Genomic DNA, 19,225 nt, shown 5'->3' on the forward strand with positions numbered 1-19,225 from the left:
TCCATGAAAAGAGTAACAAAATCTAATGCAATTTCCTATCCATTTTGAGATTGTTTGTTTTGAAACTGCTTTTCCTTCCATTCCTGTGGCATATGCTACCAGAAGCTGGTCAGTTTTTCTATAGTTCTTGGTTCTGTCCAGGTAGTGGCAATTGTCTGTGTACATCCAAGGTATGCAGCAATCTTTCCCCTGTTCTGTGGGTTGGGGAAGAATGTTGGCAGGTGTATTGCTTGGTTTAAAGATACTCTGGAGACCACTTTTGGCATAAAGGTAGGATTAGTTCTCATGGACACTCTATCCTGATGGAAGATAAGGAAGGGCTGTACTGCCATTAATGCCTGTAATTCAGAAACCCTTCTAGCTGAAGTGATTGCAAGTAGGAATGCAGTCTTCCAAGATAAGTACTGTAATTCTGCTGTTGCTGCTGGTTCAAAGGGGAAGTGTTAACTTTTCTAACACAAAGTTCAAATCCCATGTAGGCAATGGTGGTTTCCTTGGTGGTTTTACATTTTTAATTCCTCTGAGAAACTGTCTGAGTAGAGGTTGAGAAAAGACTGGAGGATCCATGTTGTATTCTGCTGAAATTGCTGATGCATGAATCTTAATGGAGGAGTAAGACAGACCATTGTGGAAAAGCTCTGCTAAATATTCCAGGATGTTAGCTATGTTTGCCACTGATGCATCTACTCCTTTTGTTGCACTCCAAATGAGATATCTTTTCCATTTTGCTGAATAAGTTTTTCTTGTTGAGGGTTTGCGAGCCTCCAAGATGTCTTTAACCCTTTGAGATAAATCAGGGTTATTTTGTCTTATGCAATGTTCCAGGCAGCCAGCTGCATTGTTTTCAGGTTTGGATGCAGGGTTTTGAAGTTGTTCTGTGTTAACAGTAAGGGAACTAGGGGCAGATGCCATATTTGTTCCAGAGACATGTTCCTCAGTAATGGGTACCAATGCTTCCTCGGCCAGTCTGGAGCTATCAGGATGATCCTTGGACGGTCTTCTTTGATCTTCAATAGCACCTTGTGCATCAAAGGAAGAGGTGGGAATGCATATGCTTTCAGGTTTTTCCAACTGAAAGATAGGGAGTCCACCTTCCAAGCAAGTGGGTGGTATGCCCTCGTGCAGAATTTTTTCAATTGGTGGTTGTGTGGGGATGCGAATAAGTCTATTTCTGGTAGTCCCCATTTCTCTGTAATGGATTTGAAGATGTCTGGATGTAGCATCCATTCGTGGGCATCCGTGGTAGTTCTGCTTAGGATGTCTGCTAGTATATTTTCTTTTCCTGGTACAAATATTGCTTGTAACTGAATGTTGAAGCTCAGGGCCACATTCCAGAGGTCCATTGCCATCCGGCACAGAGGGTATGAATGTGTGCCTCCCTGTTTGTTGATGTACCACATAACTGTGGTGTTGTCCATCCTTATCAGCAATTGACCCTGTCGAAGAAGTGGTCTGAATGTCTGAATTGCCAGTTTTACTGCCAGCATCTCCTTTTGATTTATGTGTAGGTTCAGCTGGTCTTGAGTCCATAAACCTTGTATGCACTTGTCCAGCATGTGCCCCCCAACCGAGGTCTGAGGCGTCCGTTGTGATAGTCTGGCTTGGTTGAGTGCTGTGGAAGGGCATCCCTTTGTTCGATTGACAGGCCTGAGCCCACCATTGGAATTTTTTCTTCGGGCATGGAATTATTGGAATTTGGGTTTCTAGACTGTGCTTGTGCTGAGACCATAAATTCCTTAGATACCATTGTAACTTTCTCATATGTAGTCTGGCATGTGGAATCAATATTATGCAGGATGCCATGTAACCCAGGGCTTGCAGGACTTTCCTTGCTGTTAGCTGGTTTTGCTTTGTTAATGCCATGAAATAGAGAGGAAGTTGCTTCTGTTTTTCTGCTGTGAGGGATGCCATTTGATTTGATGTGTCCAGTTCTGCACCCAAGAAAGTTATCCTCTGGTATCAGCCTTGACTTTCTTATATTGACTGTGTAATCCCAGGGCTTGCAGTATATGAATGACCTTTTTCAAATCTTTTTCTAATTTGTTTTTGTTGTCCGCTTGTAACAGGCAGTCGTCCAGGTAAGGGTAAATTTGAATTCCCTGAAGCCTGCAATGAGCAATTACTGATGCCAGGCATTTCGTGAATAGTCTGGGCGCAGTAGATAAGCCAAAGGGCAATGCTGAGAACTGATAATGCTCTGATCCTGCAAGAAATCTGAGGTATCTTCTGCAATTTGGTCGTATGGGGACGTGCAGGTATGCCTCCCTGAGATCTAGAGTTACCAGCCAAGACTCCTTGCCCAGCATGGGAAGAAGCTGCTGAAGGGTCAGCATTTTGAATTTTGGAACAATGATGTATGTGTTTAGAGCGGACAGGTCGAGAATAGGTCTCCATTGGTTTTCTTTTCTTAGTACCAGGAAAAGTCTGGAGTAAAATCCTTGCCCTTGTTCCATGGATGGTACCCTTTCTATAGCTCTCATCCTTAGTAAGTGGTGTATTTGTTGTAGAGCATTTGTCTTCTGATTTGGAGGTAGGTTTGGCATTCCTCTCTTCCTTGGTAGAGTATGGAAGTGAAACCTGTAACCTTGGTGTATTGTCTGTAAAATCCATTTGTCTCCTGTGATGTGATGCCAGTTTACTGAAAATAAGGCTAGCTTTCCGCCTAAGGGTGCTTCTAGTTGTTCCCTGGTAGGCGGTCTCAGAGCCAAGTCACTGTGATTGTCCTGTGGAAGTGGTGGTGGCTGGATCTGTGGCAGTACTTCGCTGGTTGTTAGGCTGCCACTGACGTCCCCTGTAGGCACCTCTGGATTGACCCCTGCCTCTTGGGTGCCTATTCCTGCCTCTCTGAGCTCTGGAGGTGGCTGGAAAGGACCAATTCTTGGAAGGCCAGTTCCTACTAAACCTTGGAGGCTGGACCTGTAAGAAATCCTTGACTGTCTGGACAGATTTTGCTTTCTCTTCCACCTTCTTCAGCACCTGCTGTGCAGGGGAGCCAAACAAATTGAGCTTATCCATGGGAGCGTCTAGGAGCTTTGATTTGACATGGTCTGGTAAGGACTGCTCTTTTAACCATGCATGCCTTCTGATCACTGTACCAGTCATAGCTGATCTAAAGGAAGCCTCCAGTGCATCATAGCCGCATTTTAAAGAATGATTACTGACCTGCTGAATGTTATGTACCATTTCCTGAACAGATTTTTTGTCTAATGGTTCAGACGAGGACAGTTTTTTAGTTAACTGATCTAACAAATTCCTGATACTGAATCATGTGGAATTGACAGTTTAAGGCCCTAGCCGAAAGAGTAGCAGAGGTGTAAACTTTTTTACCCCATCTCTCTAAAGCCCTAGATTTCCTTTCAGAGGGGAGGGGTTTTTTGGCAGAGGTAGCTGCTACAGCCTTGGGTCCCTGGGAGATAGTTTCAGGATCTGCAAAAGGAGCCTTATACAAATGATAATGTGTGTCCGGAACCCTGTAGTACCTGTCGGGCTTAGCAGGGGCCAGAGGAAGAGAATCAGGAGCAGTACAAGCATCATTAAATGCATCATCCACAACAGTGAGTACTGGAGGAATGGCTAAAGGCCTATGCTGTGGCAAATGCAAAAAGGTCCTAAGCCTTTTCCTAGAGTCTGAAAAATCCTGGCCCTGCCATTGAAATTGTTCCCTCATAGCATACAAGGTTTCCCCAAAAGAAAATTCCTCAGGCGGAGAGGCAGAAGGAATGGAGTCTTCTGCATCAGAGTCCTCATAAGGAGAATAAGGGCCCTCTGGAGGGTTTGTATTATCTGAATCATCAGAGGAGTAATCTGAAGAAACTGGCTCAGGGGGCTCTGCTCTAGGCCTCTTCTCTGGAGGTGGGTTAGAGGCCCTGTCAGGGTGAGGTTGGGATCCCCGGATCAAAGAAATGAGATCCTCTGCTAGACTAAGCATTTGAGAACTAGAGCTAGGCCTGTGAGAGGGGGTCTTAGCAGGCACAGTTTTGGTAGATTTTGCTTCTTTAGCCCTGGCAAAAGCCTTAATCGACATGGATGCAGGGGGCCTAGCAGCTCCACGTGCAGGAGTAGATGTATCTAAAGGTATAGTATCAGAAAAATCCTGTGAATCTGCAAGAACAGGTGGGATTTCAGTAGCAGATTCAGCCATGCTGGATGAGGCCTCGGTAGGAGGCAAGCTTTCGGCCGAAGGAAGAACCGTGGACTCTGTTTCAGCCGAAACAGAGACACTCTGTTTGGCTTAACCGCGGTTTCGGCGAAACAGCGGACCGCGGTGACTGTCCTTTCCTTGCGTTTTAGTTAATTGCGGTCGGAGTTTCCGGCGGCACATTGTAAGCAAAAGCGGGCGAAAAACTCCTCAGCAAATTCCGACCCGGCGTCTAAGCGTCCGTCGGTTGAAAGAAGCACAGGCTAGACAAGCTGCTACGTCATGGTCTGGGCCTAAACAAGGTAGGCAGTAAGAGTGGAAATCTTTATGAGGTATTTGTTTCCCACAAGCTAAACAGTTATTCACTTTTTCTGACATCGGCTGAGGCAAGAAAGAGTCCCCAACGGGGTACTTAGCTTTTTAGAAGTCTTCGGTAGTAGTAATCTCTGGTTCTGACCGACCGGCACTTGCGAACAGCTTCTGCTTCGGGCGCCACGCGGCAAGAAAGACTGAGGAAAATGGCGTCGGCTGATGCCTTTATACCCGCAGAACTGCAGCTATGACGTCGGGTGAAGTGCGACATCAGCCGAGGCCAGACCCAGACTTTGGAATCCGGCTGACCGAAGGGCTGCCTGAGGCCAGGACAACCCATTTGTAAGGACTGCAGATGCATCCTTGAAGGACATCCTCATAAGTGACTCTGAATCCCCCCCCCCCCCTGGATTTCACTCTCTCCGATCCGACCGCCCAAGTAAAAGACGTGGTGGTGTAGCTTTAATCTACTCCAACCACTTGTCCATCACTCCATATCCTAACCATATCCCTTCTTTCTCAAATGCTGAACTTGTCATTGGCCTACTAAAACTAAACATCCATAAAAGCATCTGTATCGTCTTCCTCTACATTCCTCCTGGTAACACCAATACCCTAGAAGACATTCTCTCCTGGACCTCCTCCAATATTAAGCTAGAAACCTACATCCTAGAGACGTAAATATTGACTAGGGAAAGATCAATAACCCTAATCCCACATCAACAATTAACCTATTCACCTTTATTCAACTTACCAACTCCATAACTAGACCTAAAAACCAACCCCCCTGGCTCCTAGTATCTCATTCTAACAAAATCATAAAATCCGGAGTCATTCCTGACTCTCTAGGAGACCACCTCCCTGCCTTCACCATTCGACCTGCTCCCTCTTCCTCACACTCCAATCAATACATTCATACTCGCAACCTAACTAACTTTAACCCTACTACTTTCTCCGATTCCCTTAAGCTAACTGGAACCCCCTAAAAATACTACCTCTAGACAAATCCGTTGACTACTTTAATTCAACATTCTTAACAGTCCTTAACTCCCTAGCTCCAATAAGAACTAAAAGAATTAAAACTAAAACCTCTCAATGGCTCAAAGACACAAAACACATTATGCTACAAAGGGATAAAACCTGGAAAATCTACCTCCGCTACAAACAACCTGAAACATTACTAAAATATAAACAGTTGAGAAAGCTGGTCAAAAAAACAAGTCATTAGAGACAGTCTTACTACGTCAAATTACAAGAAAATCATGCCAAAAATCCCAAACAATTAATTCCCTCCTCAGGCCTGGAACAAAAAACAACCCCTGTCCTGACACCAGCAAATCTGATTCAGAAATTGCCTCACTATTCAATACCTTCTTCACCTCTTCCATAGCTGAGCTTACTAAAACCTTTACCGATAACAACCCTCCTCCCCTCCCTGCCCAATCCTCCCCTTCCCACCCTAATGTTGAACTTAAACCCGTCTCCACCAATCTAATAAACTCCTTTACAAACTAAAGCCTTGCTCCAATGCCCCTGACAACATTCCATCCTCCTCCTTAAAAATAGCTTCAGATGCTATTGCTCTGCCTATCAGCATCCTGATCAGTAGATCTCTACTTGAATCTTACGTTCCCAAACTATGGCAAACTGCATATATTCTTCCACTCCACAAGGGTGGCAAAAATGATGTCTCCAACTTCTGCCCCATAGCCATCCTCTCCCCTATCTCCAAAATTCTTGAAAAATGTATCCACCTACAGCTCTTACCATTCCTTACCAAATACCAGTTACTCTCCCCTACCCAACATGGCTTCCGCCCAGGACACAGTACTAACTCCGCCCTTCTCTCCTCCTTACATTGTCAATTCAGCCCGTGACTCCGGTAATTTGGTATCTTCCGTCCTGCTCGACCTATCCAAAGCTTTTGATACCATCTCCCATACCCACCTTCTAAACCATCTCGCTAATCTTAACCTTTCCCAAAAAACCCTTTCTTGGTTCTCCAGCTATCTTTCAAACAGGTCCCAAGCAGTGAAATGGGGCCAAGCCACATCCTCTTTCTTTCCTACTCCCACTGGAGTACCCCAAGGTTCCATACGAGGCCCTTTGCTATTCAATATCATTATTAACGACTTCCATAAATTCATTCCTAACACCAAAATTGTACAATACGCCGATTCCACTTTGATTTGCTGCGCCATTAACCTAGTAGAGCTCCAATTTCTGACTCAAAATGCCTTCTCTACCACTGAAAACTGGATGTTCCTAAATCACCTCTCTCTTAATGCCAATAAAACCAAAATCCTTCTATTCTCCCCCTCTAAATCATCCCCTCTTGATGAAAACTCTCCTCATATTACTAGCCTTAACTCCCCGATAGAGATTGTACCCTCTGCCAAACTTCTCGGTGTCACTATTGACAATCAGCTAAAATTTAATTCCCATATCCAGCTAAACATCAAAAAAACTCACATAAAACTTGGCCTACTTTACAGAAACAACCACTTCCTCTCTCCTTCCTCCAGAGGAGCTCTCGCCTCTACCCATCTCCTTCCCTCTCTCATGTATGGCTCTCCCCTGCTCACTAACTTATCTTCCACACTTACCTCCAAACTGAAAATATGCTACAACAAAATCTCCAGATTTGCCACCAGTGCCAAATCCTCCTCTCACCATTGCAATTCCCTTCACTTCTTAAACTGGCTTGAACGCCCCAACCTACTAGACTTTCACCAATTAACCACAGTCCACAAATTATTATTCCAACCCTCAAACTGCCCCGCACTATCCAACATACTGCAACCATATTCCCCCCTCAGACCTCTTAGATCTCACCAAAACCTGATCACCATTTATAAACCTAAGTGCCCAGCTTCTCTTCACCCTAGCAAAAAAATGGAATGCTCTGCCCTCCTTTCTAAAGACCTGCAACAACCACAATAACTTCAAATCTCAACTTCATTCCTACCTCTGCCTAAACAGGAAATGCAACTGCACTCTTCCACCTTTACCTCTCACTCCCCCCCCCCCTTCACTCCTGGCTAACCTCTCACCTTCCTAACTGCACTCTCAATTTTCTAATTTGTACTCATAACTAAATATTACTTCTAGCTATTATACTGTATTCTCATTTATCTCAAACTACATCGAAATTGTACTGATTATTTTTTGTATTTTTTGAAGAATTAACCCTACTGTATGTATTTTTTCTATCTTAGAAAAATGTGCATCTAAATAAACTTTGTTCTGTGGAGCTTCTCCCCGGGCCTCCACTGAAAATGGGCCCCCTAGCCCAGTGGACCTCCCCAGTAATCAAGCTGAATAAATAAATAAATTTGTGCATAATTACGAGTATGTGTACCAGGCAACAAAATATTAATAAAACTATCAAAAAATACACATTTTAAGTTTAGTTTACAGTATATAAGATAAAGCACATACAAAAATAGACTGTAAAAAACAGCCTATGTTGGTAAAGATGGAGAACAAATATAGTACAGCATGGAAGAGAAGATTAAGAGGTGAGGGGTAGAGAAAAAAATTGCAGAGCATGGAAGAAAAAAATAAATTAGGGGTGAGGAGTACACAGAGTAAGATAATGCAGTTAAGAGAAGGGGGTAAGGAAATATAGTAAAGGAAGAGAAAAAAAAGAGGTGTAGCTGTAAAAAACATTACACAACTGGCTCAGGAAAGGGGCCACCAGTGCTGGTAAGAGTAAGTTATACGAGTCAGGAGAGGAGCACTTGACATGCTCAGAAGAGATTGAGTGGGTAAAAATTAGACAGGGTGGTGACAGGTGCAGGAGGGAGTGTGTGCAGGGTAGCTCTTCAACTCTTTTTGAACAGAGAAAAACTTGATGGAAAGTAAATTGGTAGGGAGTTTGTTCCAAGGTTGAGATACAGCATTTGTAAAGTAAGTTGCCTATAGTTTTGTTAGGACTGTAGGTGTCAAGGAGCTGCTTGTCACAGCTATGGACAGATCAGGAGGGTTTTTATAGCGATATGAGGGAGGACAGGGGACTGAGTTTGTAGGTTTGTAAAGTAGAAAGTGTCTCATCTGTTGCTGACAGTTGTAGGAGTTGAGGGAATTCAAGCCAATGTGGTTGTTTAAGGGCAAGGCAATGTTGGGATTTGTAGGGGAAGTTGCAAGCAAATCTGGCTATCTAGTTGTATGACTGTTCAAGTTTGGTTAAAAGATTAGATTGGAGGTGGGTAAATATAGGGGAAGCATAGAGTACGCAGGGGAGGAGGTAGGTTTGAGCTAGTGTAATCCTTGAGGTGATGTATAAGAATTTGTTTCTTACAAAATGCCAAGTTTTTGGTTGGTCTTTTTGATAGAATGTTGGATATGAAGATTGAATGTTGGTTGATCGCCGATTGTGATTCCTAAAAGTTTGGTATGGGTGTCTGCATGTATGATAGTGTTGACTAGGGAAGTGAGAATGAAGTTCTGAAATTAGCCATAGATTTTGGCAGACGAAGCAGCAGCTTCATTTTCTTTGGATGAGTTGGTTGTGAATTAGCCAGTGTCCGATTGTGTTGAGAGGACTGTAAGATTAAGAGAGGACTGTGTATGAGAGACAATGTCAGTAGGGTTGTCAAAGAATAATAAGACTAGAATCAGTGTACTGGATCAGAGATGAGGTGCTGCTGGTGGAGCATAGATTGTTAAAGATAAAGAGAAGGGGGCAGAGAATGGATCCTTGGTGTACATCTGTTTGGATAGGTAGGAACGGAGAGCAGGAAGTCTGCCATTTAACAGATTGCTGTTATTAAGATAACTAGAAAACTAGTGAGTAGTTGGAGACGGGCCGAGTTCAGTAAGTTTAGTGAGAAGCTTAGGGTGGGAGATGGTATCGAATGCTTTGGACAGGTCAAGTAATAAGCAAGAAATCAGTTTATCTCTTGCCTCTGCTATGGTCTGGGTGAAAGGCAGAAGGGCTGTGGCTGTTGTGGAGCCTAAATCCATGCTGAGAGGGGCAAGACATTTTCCTGGAGTAGATATTAAAGTTGTCTGTGAATGTATTCCTCTAGAATTTGATAGAGGAGAGAGGATGGCTACAGATCAGAAATTGGAAGGGTCGGTGGAGTTACCTCTTTTATGGAGTGGAACAGTATAAAAGTATTTCCAAATTTCTGGAACTGAGGATTCTTTGAAAGAAAAGTTAAGGATTGAAATGGTGTACACTTTAGAATTGGCTGCCTGTTTCGGAAATTAGGAGGGTAAGCTGTCGAAGGAAGGGGAAAGTACAGTTGTGTACACTTAGCATAAATGTTAGAGTGTATTCACAGTTAGACATTACATATGGGTTTATCTGCTTGCAGGTAGCCCTCAGGCAGCCTGATTAACAAAGTCATGGGTCCTGCGTCGGTTGCTGTCCCTTCTTCCATGATGTCATGTCATCAGGGGTACAAAACATGCAGCCGACATCATTACTTCAGTTTTTCTTGCCCCAGATGTACGGTGCCCCCCTAATGGGAAGCAAATATAAAAGCACAAAGACATACCTCCAACAAAAAGCAAATACACCAAAAAGGCTTTTAAGCATAGTAAAGGAAAGTAGAGGTATAGCCAAAAGAAGTTAGGGGGCTGGAGGGAGGGTAACCAGGACTACAAAACTGAATACACTCACACATCTACATTTATGGTAAGTGTACACAACTGCACTATGTTCTTCATGTTTCACTGTTGCAGTCATTACATTTGGCTAGATTCCCAAAGCTATGGTTGGGAGTAAGAATTTAGATAGCATTAGGGCCAGCTATAAGGCCCTGCAAGACTGCAATGGCAAAGCCAGCTCTGGATTTAGAGAAAATTGGCAAATGATAATGCTTGGTGAAAGTATGTACAGAACTCCAGGTAGCAGCTTCTAGGATGTCCCTGGGAGGGACGCATCTGAAAAAGGCTGTAGAGGTAGATGCAGCCCTGGTGGAGTGAGGTCTGATCCCCTGGGGGATAGGTTTTCCATGGCGCTTATAGCAGAAATGAATGCAATGGCTTATCCATTTAGAAATTGTTTGCTTTGAAATAGCCTTCCCCTCTGCCCTTGCAGCAAATGCCACCAGCAGTTCAGATTTCCTTTGAGGTTTAGTCCTGTCCAAGTACAATGTAAGTTGTCGGTGCACATCAAACAAATGCAGTATTCGTTCCGCTTTATTCTGTGGATTGGGAAAGAAGGTTGGCAAATGAATGGACTGATTAAGAGCCACACTGGATACCACCTTGGGCATGAACGATGGATTGGTTCTGAGGGACACCCTGTCCGCATGAAAGATGAAAGTTTCCACTGCCATAAGATAATTCAGATACCCTTCTAGCTGAAGTGAATACTAAAAGGAAAGCTGTTTTCCAAGAAAGAAATTTAAAGTCTGCAGTAGCAGCTGGCACAAAAGGAGGTAGAGTGAGTTTCTCCAAGGCAAAGTTAAGGTCCCGGGCTGGGGTTGGAGCTCTCCTGCGTGGTCTCAAATTTTTGGCCGCTCTGAGGAACTGCTTGAGCAGTAGATGAGAGAAGAGGGGCGGTAGTCTTACAATGGAGCTGAAATGGCTGAGACGTGGATTTTAATGGGGGAAAAAGACAGGCCCCTGTGAAGCATCTCAGTTAAGTACTGAATAATCTGAGGTAAATTGGGCGCTGCTGAGCTCATCCCTTGAGATTGGTTCCAGGCACAGAATCTTTTCCATTTTTCTGCATAAGATTTTCTAGTACTACGCCTCCTTGCCTCTAAAAGGATAGCCATCACAGGTTTGCTGAAGAATGGTAAAGGAGAGATTAAGTAATTAGCCAGGTTGCAAGATTCAGTGTTAGAAGCAGAGGGTGCAGAATCTGGTTCTACTGCTAAGACAACAGGGAAGGAGTCTGAGGCAGGTGCCATAGAGATATCCGTGACATACTGTGCAAGAGGGGGTACCAGTGGGGGAGCAACCAGTCTAGAGCAATCAAAATCATCCTCGGTTTGTCCTGTTGGATGTTTAGTAGTACATTGGAGAGCAGAGGCAGTGGGGGGAAGGCATAGACTGGTTATTCCAGCTGAAGGATAGAGCATCCGCTTTCCAGGCTTGTTTGTGGGGAGTCCTTGTGCAACGTTTGTCCAATTGGTAGTTCTGGGGAGAGGCAAACAGGTCTATATCTGGGCTCCCCCATTTGCTTGTCAACATGTTGAAAATCCTTAGTTCCAGTTTCCACTCGTGTGGGTCCATGAGGTTTCTGCTTAGTCCATCTTGCCAGTGTATTTTATTTATTTTTATTTATCATTTGTTGACCGGGAAAGTCAGACTAGGTTCCTCAGAGCCTGTTTTCAGCAGAGGCCCGGGGAGAAATGCTCCAGATGCATGTCTTTGGTATTTAATTTTCCCGGCAGGAATTGAGCTTGTAGGTGCACTTGGTAGGTCAAGGCCGTGCTCCACAATGCCATGGCTAGTCTGCAGTTGGAGGTAAGAATGTGTACCACCCCTGGTTGTTTATGTTGTTTATGTACCACATAACAGTGGTGTTGTCCATCTTTACCATTAGTTGTCCTGTCAGAGAATTCTGTACAGCTAACATTTCTTTTTGATTGATATGCAAGTGCGTTTGACTTGGGTTCCATTTGCCCTGAATGCACTTTCCTGCCAGGTGAGCCCCCCATGCATAGTCCGATGCGTCTGTTAGGCTTTGGGTGGCGGGGGGTGGTGTGAAAGGTAGTCCCTTGTTTTGGTGGCAGGCCTCTGCCAACCAAAGGAACTCTAGGCGTAGGCAACGTAGGATAGGAACCATGAACCCCAAGGCTTGCAGTATTTGTCTTGCAGATAAGCAGGGTTTGTGTGGCCACTTGTTTGAAGTAGTTTGTCAAATGAATTTATTTCTCTGGCATGAGGTAGGTCATCTGGGAAGTGGTATTCAAGCTTGCTCCCAAGAATATAATTTGTTGACAGGTACCAGGTTTGATTTCTTTTCGTTTATGGTGTGCCCCAGACAAGTTAGAATCCTTTGTACAAAGGCCAGATTCAAAATTATGTCCCTGGCTTTCTGCCTGAATTAGACAATCATCCAGGTATGGATATATTTGAATATTTCTTTGCCTGCAAAATGCAGCAACTGGAGCTAGGCACTTTGTGAATACCCTGGGCACAGTAGATAAGCCAAAGTGCAGTGCAGAGAACTGATAGTGCGTGTAGCCTACTTTGAAGCGTAGGTATCTTCTGCAAGATTCCCTGATTGGGATGTGCAGGTATGCTTCTTTTAAATCTAGTGTTGCCAACCAGGCATCTTTGCCTAGAGTAATTGAAGAGTCGGCATCTTGAATTTTGGAATCTCCAAAAAGGTGTTTAGAGTAGACAGGTCAAGGACAGGGCGATTTGAATGGTCTTTCATGGGTACCAGGAAAAGTCTCCAGTAGAAACCTAGTCTCTTTTCCTCTTCTGGTACCAGTTGAGTAGCCCCCATGCTTAAGTACTTGTTTTTGGGCCTCTGCCCACTGATTTGGGGGTAGGTCCGGCCAATTGCTTGGTGTTGGCAAAGTTGGTGTTTTTCGGCTTTTCCCTGTTAGGGGTCGCCACAGCGGAACTTCGGTCCGCTAATGATTGGTAGTTGATTTTTACATGCAGAGTTACCAGCCCTGATGCACAACCTTCAAGGAAGGTACGCACATTCACGCACGTCTCCACGCAGAAGACGCTCTAGCTGAGAGTCAAACCGGACAGCATCTTACTGTGAGGCGACAACGCTACCGCAGCACCATCACCGCGTGGAAGTGAAATCTGTATCCCTGTGACAATTTAAAACCCATTTGTCCTGGGTAACGAGTTCCCAATTCTTTGCATGAAGAGCAATCGTTTCCCCCAAAGGGGCAGTCAGTTGAGAAGTGCTTGAAAATTTTAAAAAGAAGTCATTGAGACACAGTTTACCATGGGAGGAGTCTTATTCCCATATTTGGAAGTGGAGGCCCCCCACTGCTTAGTTCTGCGTGTCCCCTGGGACTGAAATAAGAAGTTATGTACCTACCATAACGTTCCATGTTAGTTGTCTTCTTCTCGCCTTCTTTCTTGCTGAATGGGTTCGGAGCCGACCTTCGGCTCCGACTCTGCCATTTTCTAAAGCTCGAGAGCTACTTACTGGCTCGAGGCCTCCCTATAATCGCACAATGCCTAGCGCTAAATCCCCAGATCTCGTTTGGAAGACCTAACACCATCACAATACAAAAAGACAACTGTCCCAATAGCAATAAGGACTCAGCCAGTGACAAGACTCGTAGGACTCTTCTTGGTCCATCTAAGGCTAGGGGGATGGAGGGTGGGACTCAAGAAGGCGAGAAAAAGACAACCAACATGGAACGTTATGGTAGGTACATAACTTCTTAATGTTAAGCTGTGTCTCTCGCCTTCATTCTTGCTGGATGGGACAGTGTCCCTAGCACCTTAGTCCTGGGTGGCTCATCTGAACAGACTCTTGAGCACAGTGGAACCAAAATCAGCTCTACTTCTAGAGGCCACATTCAATTTATAATGTGAAATGAAGGTATGAGGGGTGGCCCATGTGGCCGCCGCACAAATGGCTTCCATTGGTAGTCTTGCTTGAAAAGCTACCAACGTAGCTAAAGCCCTAGTAGAGTGGCCTTTAGGTTTAGCAGGGAGTTCTTTATTCCTCAACTGATAAACAAGGGTAATAACAGAGGACAACCACCTGGATAAAGGTCACTTTAGACACTGGTTGACCCTGCTTACCCTCCGCATAGGACAGGAAGAGTTGGTCTGATTTTTTTATTTGCTCAGTCCTATGCAAATAGAAACACAATTGCCTATGAACATCCAACTGGTGTAATTTGTGTTCAGCTTTGTTGGAATAATTTGGAAAAAAAGACTGGCAGATCGATGGATTGATTCAAATTATTTTCGGAGGGGACCTTAGGAAGGAACGAAGGATTAGTCCTGAGTGAAACCCTATCCTTACAGAAAACTAGGTAAGGACGACGAACACAAAGGGCTTGAAGTTCAGAAACTCTCCTCGCTGAAGTAATGGCCACCAAAAAATGGGTTTTCCAAGAAAGAAATTTCAAGGAACAGGAAGCTGCTGGTTCAAAAGGAGGCAGTATCAAGGAAGCTAGGATCAAATTTAAGTACCACAGAGGCGGGGGATCTCTCACTGGAGGCCTGAGCAAGATTGTTCCTTTAAGAAAGGCTTTGCAAAACTTATGGGACATTATGCTGGTTTCTGACAGGCCCGTATGGAAATTCGAGATTGCTGCTAATTGAACTCTAGTGGTGGCAGAAGAGGAGCCCGCTTGAAAAAGTTCTGCTAAAAAGTCTAGAACGTTATGGACAGGGGCCGTGAAAGGATCTATATTTCTAGCCTCAGCCCAGAAAGAGAAAAGTTTCCACTTACTAGCATAAGTCTTCCTGGTTGTAGGTTTGTGCGAAGAAAGGATAATCTCACGCACTGAATTGGAAATACTGGGAAGCCTGGCTAAGGTTGGAAGTGGAGCAACCAAGCAGTGAGGTTGAGAGACTGAAGAGATTGATGCAGCCTGCCCGACTGATGGATCAGGAGGTCCAAAACTGGGTCCAGATTCCAAGGCTGCTCTAGAAGGTGACAATGCAGGAATGGGAACCAGATTTGTCAAGGCCAGTAGGGGGCAATGAGGATCATCCTGCAACCCAGCACGGTAGCTTTCTGAATAAGTTTGGGAATTAGGGGAAAGGGTGGGAATGAATATAGAAGTCCCTGGGGCCAATCGTGAACTAGAGCGTCACTGGAGGAGTGTCCGGGAAGAGAGTGAAGAAACTGTTGCACTTGCTGTTGAGAGTTGCTGCAAAAAGGTCGCAGCAAGGCTGACCCCATTTGCGGAAGATTTTGTCCGCTACTGTCAGATTGAGAGACCACTCGTGAGGCATGAGAATAGCTCTGCTTAGCCTGTCCGCTATGACGTTGGACTTCCCAGGGATGTGCATTGCTGTCAGAAACCGTTGAGAGGAGATCGCCCACTACCATAGTCTGAGTGCTTCTCGACATAAGGGATATGACTTGGTTCCGCCCGGCTTGTTGATGTACCACACTACAGACATATTGTCTGTCTGAATTGCAATGGTCCCAGTAGGTAGAGAGTTCTGAAGAGCTTGCAACACTAAAAGCACCGCCCTCATCTCCAAGACGTTTATGTGCAAGTGGTACTTGTGGGGTTGCCAGGTGCCCTGGACAGTTCTGCCCTGAAAATGCCCCCCACCCCCACCCAATCAGGTAGGCATCCGTGGTCACCGTGGCAACTGGAGGAGGAAGGGCAAATGGTCTGCCCTGGGGTACTGATGGGGAGACCATCCATCAAACCAAGTGGTCTTTGCATGACTGTGTGATTATTATCTTGTGAGACAAAGGGAGTTGTTGAAAGGACCACTGGGTGAAAAGCATCCAATGAAGAATCCTCATGTGAAAGCGAGCCAGGTGAACCAATACGATTGCTGCTGCAATGAGACCCAAGTTTTTTAGGACGAATCTGGCCTGACTCTTTCTGCATCCTAATAATACCTGTACATGTCGGCGAATGTCTGCCACTCTGTCTATTGGAAGTCTTGCGGACAGATCTTTCGTATTTAATCTTGCGCCTATAAAGGTTAAAGACTTGACAAGGCGACAATGCAGACTTTTCGAGATTTATTGAGATACCTAGGTTGGAGCATGTTTGGATGGCATAATCCCTGTCTCTCAACAACTGTCTGGTGGTAGCAGTGAGGAGTCAGTAGTCTAGATATGGAAACACCTGGAATCCTTGCCGTCTCAGGTGAGCGGTAACCGCTGTCATGCATTTGGTGAACACCCTGGGGGCTGCGGTGAGACCAAAGGGCAGGGCTCTGAACTGGTAATGACTGGCTCCCAGCCGGAAGCGGAGAAACCTTCTGGAACACCTGTCCAATTTGATGTGGTAGTATGCATCCTGAAGATCTATGGAGCACATCCAATTGTCCTGACCCAAAAAGGGTAAAATGGACTGAAGCGTGACCATCTGAAACTTCGTTCTTTGAACAGACTTGTTTAGTCTGCAGAGATCCAAAATGGGTCTCCAGTCCCCTGTCTTTTTTGGTATCAAAAAGAACTTTAAGTAAATTCCGGATCCTTGCTGGTCTGCTGGGACTTGCTGGATGGCCCTTTTTTGAGCAGTTTTGAAATTTCTTGTACTGCCTGTTCCCTTAGACTGGGTGGAACATCTGGGAAGGGGTGGTTTGATTTTAAGGGGGTGTGGACAAAAGGGATTTTGTAACCTCCGGATATGAGACCGTACCCATCTGTCTCGAGTGATGAGACGCCAGGCTTCTGGGTACAGAGAACCTTTCCCTGACTGCCTCTGAAGGCGGGCAGCACCTCAGGGGTGCTGGAAGGGCTTGTCAGAGAAAGATTCTCTGCTGCCCTGATTCTGCGGACCACCTCTGCCCCACGGGCGGCGTCTACTGTTCCCTCCTCTACCGCTGGAGGGAAATTCGCCACGTGCGTCAGGCACAGCTCCCTGGGGTTTCCGGAACCACATCTTTCCACTCTTCTGACGTTTAGGGTATGGTCTAGAGGGAGTGGAATCAGACTCCAACGGCAGAGAGAGTCTTGCCTTCCTGCTCACACCTGGTAAGGGTATCTCACCTGAGGTCCAAACAGAGCCGAACCATCAAAAGGGGTCTTGGTGAAAGACGCCTTGAAGGGATCAGCGAAGTTACATAACCGCATCCAGGCATGTCTTCTCAAAGCCATGCCTATGCCTGCGGCCCTACTCTCCCCATCAGCCGCATACGAAATGAGCCTCATGGAGGAGTTGGCTGAATTTTGAGTCGCCAGCTGGGAGCTGATCTGGTCTTGAGCCCCCACAGCGGATGGATCTAGCAGGGCATCTCATAGTTCCTTGAGGAGATCCCTCTGAAGACGGGTGAAGTGGCACAAGTAATTCAGCGACCGCATACAGAAGGTCGCTGAAGAAAACATCCGCTTCCCGTATCTGTCGTCCTAGACTCTTTATTAGGGGGATGGACAGGTACAGAGGTGTCAGCCAACTCCTTTTTCGTGGCAGCTGCTACCACCATGGCATTAACGGGGACACCCTTTGTCAAAAACTGTTTATCCTGAGGAGCCGTAATAAACTTAGTGGGCCTGCGGGGGTTGGTTCCAGTGTGTCCAGGGCTGACCACGCCTTCCGAGCCACTACTTCCATCAATGGATCGAAAGGCGGAGACACCCAGGAGGTGGAGGGGCGAGAACCAAACGCATCCAAGTATACAGACTCGTCCTCAGAAGGGTTAAGGGCAGTCCAGTTCCCCCTCTGTTTAAGGATCTCAAGGATGTCTGAGAAAGAGACATCTTCAGAGAGGGATCTTGGGGACCCTTCCGAATCCTCCAAGTCAGTATCTGGCGTGACAGACTCTGGGGAGTCAACATGTTTCCTCTTACATTTTCTCTTTCGAGGGGGCTCCTCTGAAATCTCAGGGGAGGCCTCGGAAGAGGAAGATACACCCAGTGGGGTGACCTGGAACATTTGATCCCCTCGCTTGGGGTCTGGAGGAGGGGCAGAGACCGAAGTAGGCACCCTGGGGGGAGAAGCTGAAGGGGCTGATCGAGGTGCAGACTCAGCAGTCAGCACGCTCCTCATGACCTCGAAGGCGCCCCTGTCCGGCAGAGTAGAGGGCCCCCACTCCAAAGAGACAGGAATCCTCTCTGGCACCGAAAGGGACGGCTCCGAGGCCGATGTAGGAGCAGAGCTTACCGGCGCCGAGGCTCCGAGAGGGAGAACAGGGTCGGACAAGGGTCCTATGCCACTCCCCCCTCGAAGCAGACGAGGGAGTCTCGGTGCCCAGATCTCTCCAAGGATGGAACCATTGAAGAAATCTGAGCAGACTGAGCCAAAAGGGAAGCATCAGCGCCATTTCCAAGATCCGAGCCCCAACAAGCTCCGGCACCGAACTGACAGGAGTCGGAGGAGGAACTACTTCAGAAACAGGAACAGCCACAGCCCGATGAGGAGGGCTCGTTAACATTTTAGCCAGGGCCTGCGATTTGAGGAGTCTAACCACTCCAAGTCATGATCGGATTAGCCTCTAAGACAGAGAAGAGTGGGACCGATTGCTCCGTTCAGATTGCAGCAAAGGCGATCCCGGAGCAGAGCGAATCGACTCTAGGGATGGCGACCTAGATCGCTCACAGCTCCCTGAAGGCTCAGACACCAAGGTCAGAGCCGAGTGAGATTTAGATACTTCGGTTCAGGCTGGAACCAAAATAGGAGCAGACGCTCCACCTGGCGACTGCTCCGTACTGGGAGCCGACTGCTTGGTGGGCTTAGGGGTTTTCACTGGCTGAGACTTCGTCTGAGACCCCTCGAGTTTTAATAACCCCCTGAGAATCAATTTGTTCCTACACTCCTGCAGGACTCTCAGACTAAAGGCATGACATACCGAGCAAGAGTCCTGCAGGTGTAGGGCACTCAAACAATAAACACGAAGTGTGACAGTCGGTCAGAGACATTTTCTGACAGCACGAGTCACACTTCTTGAATCCTGATACCTTGGTATCCTTTGACATGCCAAAGAAAAAGGGATACCAACAGAGGAATGTTAGACTAGTGCAAAGAACTAACACACACACAAACACAAAATTAAAGGTAGCAATACTAAGAAAACTAAGACACTTATCTTAAACTACAAAGGCTAAACACTACTTCCTACTGGAAAAAGGGTTAAGGGAAGGGGATAGCCTCTAATTTAAATGGACTACCTAGGGAGATGGGGGAGAGGGGAGAAACTCTCTAAACAGAGTTTCCTAGGGCAGAGACACAGGAA

At 46.0% G+C, this 19,225-nt stretch overlaps 1 protein-coding gene across 1 annotated transcript in view; it reads right to left on the bottom strand.

Moving 5' to 3' along the window:
• Positions 1-19,225, bottom strand: part of DYNC1H1 (dynein cytoplasmic 1 heavy chain 1) — a 3,754,902-nt gene that overhangs the window by 3,382,610 nt on the left and 353,067 nt on the right. The gene's annotated exons all lie outside the window — the stretch shown is intronic.

The sequence above is a fragment of the Protopterus annectens genome, chromosome 6.part0 (genome assembly GCF_019279795.1).
Source record: "Protopterus annectens isolate FY-2018-M chromosome 6.part0, PAN1.0, whole genome shotgun sequence".
In the NCBI taxonomy this organism is placed as follows: Eukaryota; Metazoa; Chordata; order Ceratodontiformes; family Protopteridae; genus Protopterus; species Protopterus annectens.